This window comes from Scyliorhinus torazame, chromosome 1 (assembly GCF_047496885.1).
Source record: "Scyliorhinus torazame isolate Kashiwa2021f chromosome 1, sScyTor2.1, whole genome shotgun sequence".
Classification (NCBI taxonomy): domain Eukaryota; kingdom Metazoa; phylum Chordata; class Chondrichthyes; order Carcharhiniformes; family Scyliorhinidae; genus Scyliorhinus; species Scyliorhinus torazame.
Genome location: NC_092707.1, coordinates 256,740,825 through 256,759,897, shown reverse-complemented (window position 1 = coordinate 256,759,897; position 19,073 = coordinate 256,740,825). Strand labels below are relative to the sequence as shown.

Genomic DNA, 19,073 nt, shown 5'->3' with positions numbered 1-19,073 from the left:
TGATGAACTTCTGCCCACTTTTCATCCGCCTGCATATGTAAAGGTCTCCATTTTCTCATCAAGACATTACTTTTACGGTAATAACACTCTGGTATCCACTCAGATTCCTCTTCCGTGTATGCTTTCTGATATATCCGTTTTACTTCTACATCGTTTTGATGTAACTCTGCCAATTTTCCTGAACTAAAAATATCCGCCTCATCCTCCACCTGTTCTTGTTCTTTTTCAACCATCTGATCAAAAATCGTTCCTGATAATTGCACTTCAACTTCATCTTCACTCTTTGATTTCTCCTCTTGGCTTAACCTGTGATTTTGCGACCTTGTTACTACACAATCCGGAAAAATCCCAGGATATTCATCCTTCAACACTTCAGTTGTCTGATTTTCCACTGGCTTATCAACCACAGTAGGCATCACTCCCACCTGCGATCCAGCCAAATCATTACCCAAGATAAACTGTATTCCTGGACAAGATAGTTTATCTATTACTCCTACTACCACTTCACCACTCTTCACTGGACTTTCCAACCTTACCTTATATGATGGAACACTACTCCTCTCACCCTGAATTCCACATATTACCATCTTTTCTGGCAACATTCTTCCCAAACTACATAACTCCTCATCTCTTACCATTAAAGACTGACTAGCTCCCGTATCTCATAAAATTGTGACTTCTTTACCTGCTCCTCCTGATACACATGAGTAAACTTTACCCACGCAAGTAAATTCTTGAAAGAGATCTGGCACCTTCTTATCAATCACCTCTTGATCAGGCTGTACAATCCTTCGCTTCTCTTGGGCTTTCCTTTACCACTTTAACAAACCCCATTGTCTTATCCTGTTTTACCACATCAGCCTTCCCAGTGCTTTTCTTCAACCACCAACACTGTGACTTTACATGGCCTGGTTTATTACTGTGAAAACATTTGACATTTTTCATTTATTTTCCACCCTCCTGGATTTCTTTTTTAATCTGAGGTACACTCTCCTTATTATCTCCCATCAGATCACCTTTACCTTTACCACTTGAGTATTTCTCATGTCCCCAGTTTCTATCCTTCACAGGCTGAAACCGATGTCGGAAACCAAGCTTTGATTAATGAACTAATTCATAATCATCTGCCATTTCTGCTGCCTATCTCGCAGTTTTAACCCTCTGTTCTCCAGATGAGTTCTCACTACATCAGGAATTGCATTTTTAAACTCCTCTAAAAGTATAATTTCTCTGACAGCTTCATACGTTTGGTCTACTTTCAAAGCCCTTATCCACCTATCAAAATTACTCTGTTTGGTCCTTTCAAACGCCATGTATGTTTGACCAAATTCTTTCCTTAAATTTCTAAACCTTTGTCTGTAGGCTTCAGGCACTAGTTCATATGCATCAAAAATGGATTTTTTTCACCTCCTCATACAACTCAGATACCTCCTCTGATAATGATGCATACACTTCACTAGCCCTACCTACCAGCTTGGTTTGAATCAGTAATACCCACATCTCCTGTGGCCATTTCATTTGTTTAGCTACCTTCTCAAATGAAATGAAAAAGGCTTCTACCTCCTTCTCATCAAACCTTGGCAATGCTTGGACGTATTTAAATAGATCCCCACCAAGCCTTCGACTATCACGCTCTTTATCACTATCTACCAACTGTACGTTTCCCTTTACGGCTGCCAATTTTAACTGACTGTCATGTTTAATTGCCATCTTCTGAAGTTCAAACTCTATCTCTTTATCTTTATCCCTGATCTGTATCTCCCTTTCTCTTTCTTTTTGTTCTGCTAGGGCTATTCTTTCTGTTTTCCTTTCTTCTCTCTCTTTTTCCTCTCTCTCTCTTTCTCTTTTTCTTTTTCCTCTCTCTCTCTTTCACATTCAAGCTGCTTTAATTCTTTCTCATGTTCCATTTGTTTAATTTGTAACTGAATTTTTGCTATTTCCAATGAGTCAAACTGTGTCTCAGGCAACTTTAAATGCTTAGCCACCGCCATAAGTACGTCATCTTTTCGCATTTTGTCAGGTAATGTTAACTGCAATGTTTTTGCCAAATCTAACAGTCTGCTTTTAGTCTCTGTCCGTAAGGTACTGCGTGTGACCGTCTCCACCTCCAAAAACTTCTGAGCCTCTGAAAGAGCCATTGTCCACAACACACTCCCTACTTAAACTAAAATACCACACCTGAAAAGCACCCACAATATGCTCACCCCTCACTGTCATTAAGTTCACTAAGTCAATCCAATCAATAGACTTTTATCCCCCCTCAAGCCCCCAATTTGTTATGGGCCAGGGTTTAGAGAACCCCAAAGTGTATCATGGAGTTCACCTGACCCACAACTTTTACTAGATTGTGGTATGGGGAGCACACAGCCCACTCTACAGGTGTGGTACAGCAGAAATGGAAAAGTATTCAATGACAAAACAATGTTTATTCTATGAACTCATGTTAACCCTTTTAAAACATACAGTGAACATCTTAGCAACCACTAATTCAAATACAACCCCCAAAGAATATAACACTAAGTAATCCTTTAAGCTTTCCTTTTAATATCCATAAGACTTAAAACACCTTTTACCAGAAGCACATCAGGTTAAAGTCACTACTGTTATTAGTTTTAAATCACCAGGAGCGATTTACAGTCTTTAGATTACAGAGAGAGATTCATACACCTTCTGGCTGTGACTCCAGCTCTGAAAACGAAACGAAAACACACCCTGCAGCAAACAGCCCAAAACAAAAGTAAAAAGCTGAGACAGCCCAGCTCCACCCACACTCTGGCATCACTGCAGTAATAAACACCCATTTCTTAAAGGCACTCTCACTACAGATACTTATATACACACCCATTTGTAAACACCCATTTCTCAAAGGTACTCTCACATGACAATGTACATTAATAATATGAAATTGAAAATACAGATACACTCTCTCAAAACCGGCAGTCTCAAAACCGAGACCATGCCGGATTTTGTCAGATTTTGGATTGGGCGTTCTGAACAATGGGCAGTTTAGGCCAATCCGGGTGGGGTCAAAGGTTGCTTGGAGAGTGGGATCGAATTGGCACACAAGCAGCAAAGGGGATAACATGTCTGGCACCATGCAGTGCCAAACTAAAGTATCCAGTTAAGTTAATTTTAATTGAGTAAAATTTTAAAATGTTCGCGGCATACCCATACAGTTTTTAGAGGTCTGGTTTTGAAAGAGTGTATCTTTTTATTTTTAATCGCTTTTGTTAGATAACTTTCCAGTGTTCTTTCTATAGCCATAACATTTTTATTGACCAATTTGAACATTCTTAATGTATAAACCTTTCAAATCTTTTACTTGTTAGGTGATATCTGGAACAGGGACAAGGTCATACGTACAGAACAGTAAATTTAACATCTGTTGCAGGGGAAGTCTTTGAAATAGTCACAAGAGATTTAGTGTGCAAACACATACTGTCGGAAAAGACAAGCTCTACAAAAGCAACAATATTGAAATATACAAAATGAGGAGAAGTGGCCAATTTGGCTTCTTGGGCCTGCTGCGCCATTCAGTAAATCATGGTTGATCTGATTGAGGTGTGACAAAGATATGGGAAACTTTAATAAATCACTGGTTAGACCTCAGCTGGAATGTTGGGCGAGATTTTCCAGCCGTTCATGCCAGCGGGATCTACCGGTCCCGCCGACAGCGCACCCCCGCCATGGGTTTCCAGGCAGAAAGGAGTGTAAATGGCAAACACTGTAGACAACAGCAGGACCAGAAGAACCTGCCGCCGGCCAATAGCAGGCCACCTCCCCCCTCAGCGAAACACCCCAGTGGGTTACTTGGTAAATCCCGCCCGTTGTGTCCAATTCTGGATACCATACTTTATTGTGTGTCCTTCAAGGTGAAGGACCATATTCATCATCCTAGGTATTTGGTAGGGCTACGGTGGGTGGGTGGGTAGGTGACCACTAAGGCCAACCTAAAGGTTCTGCTGCAAATAGGATAGGACACCGCAGACGATTGAGTTTTGAACGAGTTGCTGACTGGGGATTTCTTCTCCCCACATTATCCCTCTCCCCCTGATATGCCCTTGCTTTCGAAGGATGCTGCACCATTTTGTATATTGCTGGTGGATGAGCTGCTTTCAAGACTTGAATTCGATATCAAAATTCCTAAGTGAAGCCTTCAGAGTGTCCTTGTAGCGCTTTCATCTGACCACCATTAGACCAAACCTCAGGCTCAAGTTCTCCATCGAAGATTTGCTTTGGTAAACAAGTATCGGGCATTCTGGCCACATGACCAGCCCATCTCAGTTGTGACTTGTCTCAATATGGTGTGATGCTTGGCATGCCAGCTTGTGGGAGCACCTCAGTTTATGGTATTTTGTTCTGCCATCTGGTCTTCAGAGGCTTCCGAAGGCAGCTCAAGTGAAAGTGATTGAGTTTCTTCGCATGACTACATTGGGAAGGTCTATTGGTCTATAGATTAATTTAAAAGGTAAACTTACTCTCTTTGTTCTCAGATTGATGTTTGAAGTCTGCCAAAGGGTGCACTTGCTTTAGCAATTCTTGCTTGTGTCTCGTCACCAATGTAGACAGTTTGAGAGATTGTGCTGGCAAGATAAGTAAACGTATCCACGGCTGGCAGGTTCTGGTCATGGACTGAAAACTTGGGCCCCAAGATAGGGCTTTCCTGGAGCTGGCTGGTACTTGACTTCCATTTTCTTCATGTTGATCGTAAGGCTGAAGTTATCACGTGCATTGAAGAACAAGTTCATGTCACATTACATGTCCAGTATTGAACCGGCAGCTAGTGTACAGCACCCTTCCCAACTGCACACCTCCACCCTATCCCCATAACCCAGTTACCCCACCCAACACTAAGGGCAATTTTGGACACTAAGGACAATTTAGCATGGCCAGTCCACCTAACCTGCACATCTTTGGACTCTGGGAGGAAACCGGAGCACCCAGAGGAAACCCACGCACACACAGGGAGAACATGCAGACTCCGCACAGACAGTGACCCAAGCCGGGAATCGAACCTGGGACCCTGGAGCTGTGAAGCAATTGTGCTAATCACTATGCTACCGTGCCAATATTACCAAAATGGAAGGCATCATAGAGCATGGCGGAGAACAACATGCTGAAATGGGTTGCCACTAGCACATAGCCCTGTTTAACTTATTACGATCCCAGACCAGACCCCAACAGTAGCTAGGATACTGGACGGAAACCCCAATATTTAATTTAATTTATAAGACTGTGAGTAAAGGATACTTCACCCCAGGAGTGTTTTCAAGTGCAATATGGCATATTAAAACATACTTTATTACGAAAAAGGATTAAAATAACTTTAACATCATACAAGAAAATAGCTTACAATTACCCTTAAACAATGCTTAACAATGACAATGAACCATTAAATCCCAACTGCTATCTTTGATCTCAACTCAAACAAATCCATCTCAGGTCAAAATCTACTTTTAAATGCAGTTAGCCAAACCAGGATTCTTGCTGTAAAGACATGTCTTGGATAAACCATTTTGAGAGAAAGGAACCAGCTTGCAGTTCCTTGCCTGTGTCAAAGTGTTTAACTTCCCAGCATGAGGGAAAAAGCTACTTGTCTGTTCATGACCCCAATCTCAACTCCTTTTTTCCAGGAACTGAAACTCAACACCTAACTGCTTCAATCCCTGGCTCCTCCCATTAACTACACCATCTTACTAAAGCTAAACATATGGGTGGTGTTCTCAGTCTCGCCAGCCAACCAATGAGGTTTCCCATTGTGGGCAGCCCCACGCCGTCAGGAACTCCCGACATCGGAGAATCCAGCCCAATGTCTTCAATTATCCACTGCCCAGGGAACCGTCTGTATATAAACAAAATTCCATTAGCCAACTTTTATGATGCTTTAATTATCCCTTTAGTAGCCACAAAACTTGGCAGTGTTCCAAACCAGGAGTTTTAAAAACGTGACTGCAGCAGTCACACACTAACTCAGGCTTTTAACCCTTTCTGCACCAAATACATATAATACAATATATCTGAAATTCCTACACTCATCACAAACTCCATTAATAACTGACACTGGGTCAAAAGAATCATCATCATCCAAGACACACAAGCATCCCTTCATGGAATTGTCAATACATTGTGATGAATTTCTCAGGAAAGCCAAATTTCTCCATTACTTTCCTAAGGCACTGGGCGGCACGGTGGTGCAATGGTTAGCACTGCTGCCTCATGGCGCCTAGTGCCTGGGTTCGATCCCGGCCCCAGGTCATTGTCCTTGTGGAGTTTGCACATTCTCCCCGTGCCTGTGTGGGTCTCACTCCCACAAAGATGTGAGGGTAGGTAAATTGGCCACACTAAATTGCCCCTTTATTGGAAAACAATAATGGGGTAATCTTGACGAATGTGTTATAAAATAGTTACTTTAGAGATATTAGTTACTGTAATGTAGATAGGCCGGTCTGATTTTATTAGTTCACAGACAAAGGATTTCAGAATGCATGGCAAAGCAAGGGGGAGGGGTGTCCAGCTAAGGAGGAGAAAAGGATGCTGGGTAATGGGAGGCCAGAGGAAGGGATGAGAAGTGAGCCAATCAGGATGTATGGCCAGGTCAGGAGGGGTATAGGATGACCTATGGGAATCGTGTATGTGAAACTTGATGCCATTTGAATGTATTTGCAGAAACCCCTTTGTCTCCTTCTTCATTCGTTTTCCAAGGGTCCAGGAGACTGGTTCTGTGTCCTGTGTCTGTGAGAAACGAATTAGACTTGCAAGTCAAATAAAAATAACTAATGCTATGCCTGCAAATCCATCTCGAGTTTTATTGAGGCCAGACTGACGGGTAAAGAATTAAGATTTCTCACTCTAAATTTAAAAAAATACTTTTCAAAGGCCCTTACGGCTGACTGTGTCAAAGGTCTCAGTACGGTCAACAAACATCTCATAGAATTTACAGTGCAGAAGGAGGCCATTCGGCCCATCGAGTCTGCACCAGCCCTTGGAAAGAACACCGCACTTAAGGCCATGCCTCCACCCTATTCCCATAACCCAGTAACCCGACCTAACCTTTTGGACACTAAAGGGCAATTTAGCATGGCCAATCCACCTAACCTGCACATCTTTGTACTATGGGAGGAAACCAGAGCACCCGGAGGAAACACATGCAGACACGCGGAGAAAGTGCAAACTCCACACAGTCACCCGGGGCCGGAATTGAACCCGGGTCCGTGGAGCTGCGAGGCAGCAGTGATAACCACTGTGCCACCGTGCCGCCCAACATGGTGTAGAGATCCATGTTCTGATTTTGGCATTTCTCCTGGAGCTATCCAACTGCAAACACGGTATCACTTTTCTGAAATTGTGCTGACTCTCTGGCAGTAGACCCTGGTTGAGATGTTGAACTTCACCAGTTCAGAAGGATCTTGATGAAGATTAAACTGACAACAGAGAGGAGTAAGATTCTTCCATGATTGTCACAAGATTGATGACTTCCTTTCTGCTTGTACAGATAAGACAACGGAGGTATTTTTGTATTCTTGCGGGATGGTTCCTTGCTCCCATGTAGACTGGAAGAGTTCAGTGAGCTTCTTTACCAGGCATTGACCTTCAGCCTTGTAGGGATAGCACATTGGGAGCTTTGCCACTAGACAGGAGTCTGATTGTGTTTGTTGTTTCTACCAGTGTGGGACGGCCATCAAGAGAGCAGTTGATGGAAACATGTGGCAACATTTTGCTTGTTTCTTCATTGATGGATGAAAGCCATCTGCGGCTGTGGTTAAAGTGCTCTGCCCATCTTTCTAGAATTTGGGCTTTTTACATGAGTAGTGTTGACCCATCGGTACTGGATTGGTGATGCACCAGTAGATTTTTTTTTTCATTCTTTCACGCAACATATGCATCGCTGGCGAGGTCAATATTTTTATTCTCCATCCTAATTGCCATTGAGACAGTGGTGATGAGCCGCTTTCCTGAACCGCTGCAGTCCATGTGGTGTATATACACCCACAGTGCCATTGGGGGGGCAGTTTTCATTCCTTTTTGTCAACTTTGTAGCAGATTGACATAACTGAGTAGCTTGCTAGGCCATTTCAGAGGGTACTTAAAAAATCAACCACATTGCTGTGGGTCTGGAGTCACATGTAAGAGACGGCATATTCCCTTCCGCAAAGATCATTGGTGAACTAGATGCAGTTTTTATGATAATCGATTTGTGGCACCGTTTAATGGACAGATTTCAGAGCATTCGAGCACATCTTCCAGTCTTTGAAGTCAATTTGACTGAAGCTTGTTTGCTTTTTGATTCAGCCAAGTATCTTGCATCTCTCGGAGTTTGCTTTGGACAGTCCTGTGAGTGTTTGGATAGATGTTGAGCTTGGACAATGATGAATATTCATTGATATAAACCGTGCAGATATTTCTCCTCCAGCAGTTTCTGGATTACTTCATTGTTTATCATCGAACCTTAGTGATCAAGAGTTCATGCTCAGCACGTATCTTCAGCAGGAGGAGAACATTGCTCTTATAACTGCCAACTCGGTTTCTTCCGATCATCCCCCCCCCCCGTGCCAAGTGATCTACACCAACTCTTGTGTTGAAGTCATCAAAAATAATTAGTTTGTCGGACTTTGGCACAGTATCAATCAAGAAGTGGAGGTTATTACAGAATTTATCCTTGACTTCATCGTCATGATAGTGATGAGCGTTGCTTGCCTGTAGCGGTACAGTGGAAGCTTAAGCACCATCAGGCGATCATTAACACCCAGAGCAGCCACATGCTAGTTTTAAGATGGAAGTACTGGAAAAGCCTTATTTATTCTGTTTTGTGCCATCATCACATACAAACAAATAACAGAATCTAGGACAATGGGGGCGCGATTCAACCCAAAAATCTGTAAGTGTCATCCTTGGCGGGTTTGGCAGGGTGTTTCCCGTCCACTTTTTTGGTGAGATCGAGACTGGTATTCACCCACACATTGTCGTTTTTTGGGGCCTTGGGGAGCTTGTCCCCAGTCTATCCCACACTTATGGCGCAATCCAACGGCCACACTGCGCCTGAAAAGCAGCTTGCCGCGGCGCAGCGTGGCCGATAAAAGGTAGAAGACCCTGCTCCCAATATTTACCGGCTCGAAACACCTCACGAGATCCAATGCCATCTCGCAAGACATTGCGATATAAATCCCGCCCATTGTGGGCGGAACCACTTTTCAGCATATCTGCATATTAGAGCGAGCCAGTTAGCTTCACTCTAATGGACAGATTCCCGAGGACCCTGAGGCTTTGGGATTCACCCCCTTCGCCTCTCAGAACTTGGGCAAGCACCGTTCAGCACTGGTCCTCACAAATGGGGACCAGATGGAACGGCACTTGTGAGGTCTCCCAGGGGATCCGAGGCCCCAGCTGCATGTCCTTTGGGCAGGGTGGTGCCACCAACCTGCCACTTCCTGGGTGGCATTGCCAGCTGGTTTGGGCACTGCCAGGGTGCCTGGTTGGCACTGACAAGGTGCCAAGGCACTGACAATGCAGGCATTTTTTGGGTGCACGATCAGGCTAGGGGTGCCCTATGTGGGTGTTGGGGGGGGGGGAGAATGCGGCGGGGGGGCCAGGGACACTCCCATAGTGTATTTGGGTGGGGTGGAAAATTGCTTCATGGGTCTCGGAGAGCAGGATGCCATTTAAAAATGGCATCTCAATTTCTCACTACACGGGGAGTTCCGGCAATCAGAGCTCCTTGGTGTACAAAACGGGGCTACGTGTAGCCTCAGCAGCGCCTTCCCCACTGAGGCCCCTCATACAACGCAAGTCGTGTTGACAGCCATGTGTTTTTCGGCGTTGCGAGCACCGGGAAACATGTGGCTAAACACGCTCACTATGGCGCTTTGTTACCATTTAGTTGAATTGAGCCCTTAGAAACTTTTTCAACAGTGGGGAGCAGAGCTTGCCGGCAAAACCGGCTCCTCAGAGATCAAGACGCCATTTTGAAAGAGTGCCTTGATCTACAGTTGAGCTTGAAGATTTCCAATCCTCGGGTAATGCCACCCCCCACAGCCATGGGCGTTAACCATCCCACCCCACCTCAAGTGAGGACACCCTGCCATTTGGTTGCTGAGGGGGCCCTTTTTTCAGACCCCCCACCTTTCACCCCCCCCCCATTTCAGGACCCACCCTTTACCCCCCAACATTTATGAGGCCCATTCATAGTCCCCCCTTCACCGCACACCCTTCATCCCCCCCTTACTTCCCCTTTGATGGGCATAGCCACCTCAAGCCCCAGCCCTTATCATTGCCAACCTGGCACCTGGGCACCATGGCACTGCCAGCCTGGCACACAAGTAGTGCCCCTGGCACCCAGGCTGTGCCAAGCTACCACTGCCAGCTAACCGGAGCACTGCCCGGGTGCCCTACCCTGTCCGCAGCCATCTGGGGGACTCCAAAGGCCTTTCAGACCTCTGAGTAGCCATCACAACTGGTCTCCCGCTTTGGAGACCAGTACTAATCGGCACCGGTTGAGGCCTCACCATTGTCTACCGTGCGCCTGGTGAATATGATGTCAAGATGGCTGTGCATCTTTAAACGAACCTAATGACTCATTTAAATATCATTATCTGGATCATGCCTATGAGTCGGGTGACTTGCGTGAGGTTTCGCGTTTAGGCCTTTCCTGCGATTCTCCCGCCATGCCCGACTTTGCGCCAGGCACAACGTGATGGTGGAATCACACCCTGGCTTACCAGAATCTAAACTATACCAGAATAATTAAAAAAGGTTAATGGAATGTCAGACTTTATCCCAAGAGAGTTGGTACACAAAAACGTTACAGTTATATAAAACAGAATAAGAACCCATTTAGAGTATTCCGCTCAATTCCGGGCACTGCACCTTAGAAAGGGTATATTTGTCTTGGAGGAGGTCAGTACAGGTTTATCAGAATGATACTGGGGCTACAAGGGTTAAATTATAAGGATAAATTACACAGACCAGGCTATATCCTTTGGGATATAGAGGATTAAGAGGCAATGTAATTAAGGTGTTCAATATGATTATAAAAGTTGAAAGGTCATTTTCCCCAGTGGGGGAATCCAGGACAAAGGAGGCAAACCTGTTTGAGTGAGGCCATTCTGGAGTCAGAAAGCACATATTCACAAAGCTGTGGGGAAATCTAGAGTTCACTCCCCAGTAATGCTATTAAAGTGGGGGTTGGTTTAGCTCAGTTGGCTGGACAGCTGCCTTGTATACAGAGCGAAGACGACAGCGTGGATTCAATTCCCAGTACCAACTGTGGTTATTCATGAAGGCCCACCTTCCCAACTTTTATTGAGGTATGGTGATCCTCAGGTTAAATCACCACCAGTCCGCTCTCTCCTTCAAGGTGGACAGTAGCCTATGGTCATCTGGGCCCTTGGTGACTTCACTTTAATGCTTACAAGCCTTGGTCAATTGAAAACTTACATATCGGGGGCACAGTGGCGGGTTCAATTCTGGCCTTAGGTCACTGGCTGTGTGGAGTTTGTACTTTCTCCCCATGTTTGGGTGGGTTTCCTCTGGGCACCATGGTTTCCTCCCACAGTCCAAGCATGTATGGGGATCGGGTAGGGTGGACAAGTGAGTAGACATGGGTAGAGTGCTCTTTCAAAGAGTCGGTGCAGACTTGATGGCGGAATGTTTTCCTTCTGCACCGCCTGAATTTCATGATTCCATTCTATGATATTGAGATCAATAGATTTTTGTTGGCTGTTAAGGGATAAGAAGCCAAGGTGGATAAATGGAATTGAGGTACATGGTCTAATGGCCTCGAATGGCCTACTCCAGTTCCTGTGCGGAAGATTCTTTCAAAGGCCTTCTCTTCACTAATGGGACAAAGTCAAACAAGATTTGCCTGTTCATCCATCATGTCGCAGTTTGTTTCACTGTTGCAATTTGAGTAATCCCACAACGGTTACAATGGGAAACGAAATGTTTCAGCCGCATCAAGCTCCATGGACTTTACCAGCCTTCAAATCAGACCGCTTGAGCACTCCCCAAAAGTAACTGAAAACATCAACAGATTCCCTTGCAACAATGCACCTACCATTAATAAGGACGGCGCCTCGCGTGTGAATCTATTCCGGAAAATGCCGCAGACCCAGGCATTTAACTGAGAACCGCTGGCTTCAGCTTGCATCCGAATCCTCACACCCTCATCACCCGGCTACTAATCAGCGTCGTGAGTCCGTCAGGCCATTCCCCTCACACGGTCCGAGTAGGTTCCCTTTCTTCCCCTTTTGCGGAGAACATTTTAATAAGTCAACTTGTGTAGTTGAACAAGCTTCTCTCCCTTCCCCGCCCCCACCCCCTTCCTTCCTTCCTTTTCTTGGCAGCAGGCGGAAACCAGATGTCCCGATTACACACACACACATATATATATATATATATATATATTTCCCTCTCCTTCCTTTCACACAAAAAAAAGGTCTTGTCGATCTCCGCCACTTTGGGGGGGCGGGGGGGGTGTTGCTGTTTGGGCTGAGGCGACGAGCGGGAGCACCTTTAAAAGACCGCGCCAAATGTTTCAGCCGCAGTGCACTCACTGCCCTGAACAAAAACACCTATTCACCGTCCCAGCCACGGCACATCGCAAAGGGACTGGCAAGCCGCGAGTTACCACACCAAATGTGCGCCAACTTGCACTGGCCAGACAGCCACTTCTTACACCAGCATTCAGATTTGCTCTTTTGGGTTGGTGGGGGAGGGAGGACAAAATACCTTCACTCAAACACAGCTGGACCTGAAAGCATTTTATATAACTTCAGCATTGGAGTACAGATGTGTTGCCAAGGTTACAAGGCGCCAGATGTAAATAGGCGCAGGAAAGTCTCGCCGGGAGGTAGATTTTGTAGGAAGAATTCCATTCCCCCACCTCCCCCAACCAAACTTATATAAGAAATTGCACGCTCCCAAGAAAAATGAGAAGACTGTGGAAATCACTCGGAAAGCGGTCAGATTGAGTGGAATGCGTTGCAAAACAAGTATGCAAATCATCTGGGTAAACGTCCCAAGGTCTGTTAGAGTGTTAAATAAGTAATAAAATGCCAATAAATAATAACAAGTAAACCATATGACAGGTCAGTATTTGTTGTCGGCGAGCTCACTCCTTCCATAAACCTAGCAGGCACCCCCTCCCCCAGTGAAGCTCACACAGGGAAAGGGTGTAGGGTATCTCACACAAAACCAGCACTGTTCCCAGCCACCGCCAACATTAACCGTCTCCATCGAGGAATGGATTAATCACCCCCCCCCCCCCTCGACAGCCTTGAACGGAGATGAGTGGGCTCAAAAAACCATTAAAAAAAAGCTGGCGTGCTGATTCCCCCCTTTTAAAATAAAAAACATTCCTTTATGGGATGTGAGCATCGCTAGCTCGGCCAGTTGGACATCCCTCATTGCCCTCCAGAAGGTGATGGTGGGCTGTCTTGTTGGACTGCTGCCGTCCATGTGGTGTAGGTTCGGCCACAGTGCTGTTAGGAAGGGATTTCCAGAATTTGGACTCGGTGACAGTGAAGGAATGGTGACAATAATTCCAAGTCTGAGTGATGTGTGACTTGGAGGGAACCTACAGGTGGTGGTGTTCCCAGGTTCTGCCACCCTTGACCTTGTCCTTGTCCTTCCTGCTGGTAGAGATCACAGGTTTGGAAGATGCTGTCAAAAATGCCTTGTTGAGTTGCTGTAGGGTATCTTGTAGATTGTACACCGTTCACTCTGCGCTGGTGGTGGATCGAGTGAATGTTTATTCTGGTGGATGGGTTGCCAATCAAGCTGGCTGTTTTGACTTGGATGTTATCGAGCTTCTTGAGTGTCCTTGCTCCAGCACACTCCTGACTTGCGCCTTGTAGATGGTGGACAGGCTCTGGAGAGTCAGGAGGTGATTTACACTGTGCAGAATACCTAGCCCATGACCTGATCCTGTAGCCACAGTATTTATATGGCTATTCCAGTTCAGTTTCTGGTCAATGGTAACACCCAGAATGTTGATAGTGGGAATTTGAATGGGAGGTTTTGGGAGCACAATCGTGGAGAGGCAACGAGCCGAAGGGTTGGTAAGTAGGAAAGGCCGCAGGAATTTGGTCGGTTCTCAGATTACAAACTGAATATGGGCAAGAGTGAGGTTTTTGCGACCCAGGCAAGGAGGCAGGAGAGGAGACTGAGGGAGATGCCGTTCAAAGTGGTGGCAGGGAGTTTTAGGTACCTGGGGATGCAAGTGACAAGGGACTGGGGTCAGCTTCATAAACAAAATTTGAGCAGGTTGATTGAGCAAATGAAAGGGGACTTCCGTAGGTGCGACGTGTTCCTGCAGTCACTGGCGGGGAGGCTCCAGAGTGTGAAAATGACAGTCCTCCCGAGATTGCTGTTCATGCTTCAGTGTCTTCCAATCTTCATCTCAAGGCATTTTTTAGGAAGATAAATGTGGTGATCTGGGTTTTATATGGGCCAGGAAAGCCCCGTGGGTGAAGAAGGTCCTTCTTGAGCGGGGGTGCAGGGAGGGGGGCTTGGCTCTTCCGAACTTAATTAATTACTACTGGGTGGCTAATATATCAATGGTTAGGAAATGGGTAGTGGGGGAGGGGTCGGTGTGGGAGCTAGTGGAAATGGCATCTTGCAAGGGCACGAGTGTGAAGGCTTTGTTAACGGCACCTCTGCCATTCTCGCCGGCTCAGTACTCCACCAGCCCAGTGGTAGTGGCAGCCCTAAGAGTGTGGGGGCAATGGAGGCAGCATATGAGACTGGAGGGGCGTCAGTGTGATCACCGATCTGTGATAACCACTGGTTCACTCCGGAGAGGCTGGAGGGGCTTCAGGAGGTGGCAGTGGGTAGGGATTGAGAGATTTGAGGACCTCGTCATTGAGGAGGGTTTCAAGAGCCTGGAGGAGCTAGAGGAGGAATTTGAGTTACTGGGTGGGAATGGGCTCCGGTACCTGCAGGTACGGGATTTTGTCCGGAGGCAGCTCTCGAGCTTTCCTCGCCTCCCACCAAGTGGACAACAGGATAAGGTGTTGCCTAAAACAGGGATTGAGGCGGGGAGGGCTTCGGAAATGTACAAGGAACTGATGGAGTGAGAAGGGGTCCCAAATGGGGAGGTGAAGAGGAAGTGGGAGGAAGAGCTGGGAGGGGAGTTGGAAGTCAGTTAAGGGAGAAGGCCCTGAGGAGAGTTAATGCATCCTCATCGTGTGCCAGGCTTAGCCTGATCCAATTCAAGGTGGTCCACGAGGCTCATATGACTGTGGCCCGGATGAGTAGGTTTTTTGAGGAGGTGGAGGACAGGTGTGAGGGAAGGCCTGCGAACCATGTACATATGTTTTGGGCATGTCCGAGGCTGAGGGGTTCGGGCAGGGATCTACAGATGTCATGTCAGAGGTTCTGGAAGGGAGGGTGACTCCAAGCGCAGAGGTGGCAATATTTGGAGTGTCGGAAGATCCGGAAGCCCGGGGGGGGAGAGAGGCCGAACTTTTGGCCTTTGCCTCCCTGGTGGGTTGGAGATGGATTTTGCTGGGATGGGTTTGGGTCAGTGAAATGGCAGGGTTTCTTCGGCTAGAGGAAAGTAAGTTCGACTTAAGGAATTCAGGGGAGGCATGGAAGTGATGAATAAGGGCAGGGAATCTAATGTAGGGGTAGTTAGGGTTTAGGGCTGGAGGGAGTTGGGTGTGTTATTGTGGGGTTTTTGCGTGTGTTGGCTCTCTCTGTTGTTTTAAATGTTAAAATGCCTCAATAAAATATTTTCTAAAAAAAAAGCAGGAAAGGACACAAGCCAGAGGGTTGGGGCGCGGGAGAGGCTGCGAGCCTAAGAGGAAGCAAGTTGGAGAGTTGGGGCGAGGAAGAGGTGGCGAGCTAGAAAGAGTCAGTAAATTTGTGTTATATTTTTAAATTTAGTTTATTTGAAAATTTATTTCATTTATGCATATAGGAATTCAGTAATGTACGGTATTTCAATTTACAGAGCATAATGTTTTAATGTCCTTTTCTGATGAGAAAGGTCTTCCAGAAATGATCTACAGCTTCTACATTTGTTATAATGGGAATATTTAACTCATTTAACATAGTTTCATTTGCAGTTGCATGTTTCAAAATGCAACTACTATGTTAAGCGAGGACTTACTGTACCAGGAGAGATCTGTCTGGAAAATAAGAAAACTAAGAGGATAGGCAGGAGACAATTGTGAAATGGTTCCCTAGAGAAGTATGGCAACACTCTTTCTACTTAGCCATCACAGGTCAGATAAAGAATTTAGAAAGAATTTTGTTACACAGAGAACGGTGCAAATGTGGATCTCGCTGCCACATGGTATGAGTAAAGCACAGGATGCTGAGGCATTTGTGGGAGGCTTGATACATACATGAGGAAGAAAGGAATTACTGTTTGAATATAAACACCAGCATACACCAGCAGGGCCTAATGGCCTGTTTCTGTGCTGTAGGGAGGCGGTGGCCACGTGGTATTGTCATTGGACTAATAATTCAGAGACGCAGGGTAATGATCTGGGGGCCCTGGTTCGAATCCCACCACAGCAAGTGGTGGAATTAAACTCAAAATATTTGAAATTTGAAGTCTGACGATGACCATGAAACCATTGTCATTGCCATAGAAATTGTGGCACGGTGGCCCAGTGCATCACAGATTTCGGGACCCGGCTTTAATTCTGGCCTTGGGTGACTGTCTATATGGAACTTGCACATTCTCCCCATGTCTGCTTGGGTTTGCGCTGGTTTGCTCCCACAGTCCAAAAATGTGCAGGTTAGGTGGATTGGCCATGACAAAATTGCCCCTTGGTGTTGCTGGGATAGGGCAGTGGAGCGGACTTGGGTGGAGGGCTGTTTCCGAGGGTTGGTGCAGACCTGATGGGCTGAATGGCCTCCTTCTGCACTGTAGGGATTCTATGAAAACCCATTTGGTTGACTAAAGGAAGGGAATTCTGCCATCTGGCCTACATGTGACTCCAGACCCACAGCAATGTGGTTGACTCTGAAATGGTCTAGCAAGCCACTCAGTTGTATTCAACTGCTACAAAAACACGGAAAAGGAATGAAACTGGAAGGACAACCGGCATCGACCCAAGCACTGGAAATAACAACGGCTAACCCAAACCTGTCGACCCTGCAAAGTCCTCCTTACTAACATCTAGGGGCCTGTGCCATAGTTGGGAGAGCTGTCTCACAGACTAGTCAAGAAACAGCCTGACATAGTCATACTTACAGAATCATGCCTTACAGACAATGTCCCAGACACCACTCTCACCATTCCTGGGTATGTCCTGTCTCACCGGCAAGATAAACCCAGCAGGCCCTTGGAAAGAGAACCGCACTTACTCCCATGCCTCCACCCTATCCCTGTAACCCAGTAACCCCACCTAGCCAAGCTGTTCCACTGCTACAACACTGGCATCTATCCAGCAATTTGGAAAATTGCCCAGGTGTGTCTTGCACACATATAACAGGACAAAGCCAACCCAGCCAATTACCGCCCTATCAGTCTACTCTCAATCATCAGCAAAGTTATGGAAAGAGTTATCAACAGCGCTATCAAGCAGAACTTACTCAGCCATAACCTGCTCACGTACACTCAGTTTGGGTTCTGCCAGGGTCACTCAGCTCCTGATCTCATTACAGCCTTGGACAAAAGAGCTGAATGCCAGAGGTGAGATGAGAGTGACTGCCCTTGATATCAGGGCAGCATTTGACCAAGTCTGGCATCAAGGAGCCCTAGCAAAATGGGAGTCAATGGGAATCAAAGGAAAACTCTCTGCTGGTTGGAGTCATGTCTGGCACAATGGGAGATGGTTGTGGTGGTTGGAGGTTAGCTCCAAGACATCACTGCTGGAGTTCCTCAAGGTAGTGTCGTAGGCACAATCATCTTCAACTGCTTCATCAATGAACTGCCTTCCATCATAAGGTCAGAAATGGTTGAGGATGACTGCACAATGTTTAGCACCATTCGTGACTCCTCAGATAATGAAGCAGTCCATGTCCAAATGCAGCACGACCTGGACAATATCAAGGCTTGGGCTGACAAATGACAAGTTACATTCTCGCCACACAAGTGCCAGGCAATGGCCATATCCTACAAGAGAGGATCTGAACACCGCCCCTTGATATTCAATGGCCTTACCATCGCTGAATCACCCACAATCAACATTCTGGGTGTTACCATTGATCAGAAACTGAACTGGACTAGCCACATCAATACTGTGGCTACCAGGGCTGGTCAAAGGCTAGGAATCCTATGGTGAGTAACTCACCTCCTGATCCCCCCCCCAAAAAAAAAAGTCTGTCCACCGGCTACAAAGGCACAAGGCAGGAGTGTAATGGAATACGCCTTACTTGTCTGGATGAGTGCACCTCTAACACTCAAGAAGCCATCTATAAAATGCACTGCAGGAGCTTGCCAAGGTTCCTTGGTGACACCTTCCTCATCCACGATCACTACCATCTAGAAGGACAAGAACAGCAGATACCTGGGAACCCCACTACCTGGAGGTTCCCCTCCAAGTCACTCACCCGACTTGGAAATATATTGCTGTTCCTCCATTGTTGCTGGGATAAAATCCAGGAACTCCCTCCCTAACAGCACTGTAGGTGTACCTACACCTCAATGACTGCAGTGGTTCAAGAAGAAAAAACACCACAACCTTCTGAAGGGCAACTAGGGATGGGAAATAAATGCTGACCTAACCAGTGACGCCCACATCCCGTAAATGAATAAAAAAAGTATTCTATTTCTGCAGTGGGAAGTGGGTGCGCAACTTACAAAAATAGCACAAGATGAAGATTACTGCAAAAAGGCACAGCATTTTAAGTGAATACAAAAGAACCACTATGTAGACATGTTAGTAAACACGAAGAAAGTAATATCAGTGAAAACTAATTATGCTAATTACTTTATACACACTGTTACAGTTCCATCTCCTTGTTAAAGGTTTCACAGCAAGTGTAATGAACCTTTACTCTCCTGATCAGGAAACAGTTCACTTATTTAATTTGCCTTTCCCAAGATCACTAGATCTGGGGCAAACAACTTTGCAGTAAACTGTGTGTTGAAAGATTATATGAAATTCCATCTAAATTAT

At 46.0% G+C, this 19,073-nt stretch overlaps 1 protein-coding gene across 8 annotated transcripts in view; it reads right to left on the bottom strand.

Annotated features, from left to right (window-relative positions):
- LOC140420826 (pleckstrin homology domain-containing family G member 1-like) overlaps nt 1-19,073 on the bottom strand; it is a 293,588-nt gene that overhangs the window by 218,157 nt on the left and 56,358 nt on the right. For 4 of the 8 annotated variants that reach the window (XM_072504903.1, XM_072504922.1, XM_072504909.1 and 1 more), the window contains exon 1: nt 12,050-12,272. The exons of the other annotated variants lie outside the window; for them this stretch is intronic. The gene's annotated coding sequence lies outside the window, so the exon portion shown is untranslated. Of the gene's footprint in view, nt 1-12,049; nt 12,273-19,073 lie in introns of those variants that run through there. 8 annotated transcript variants of the gene reach the window in all.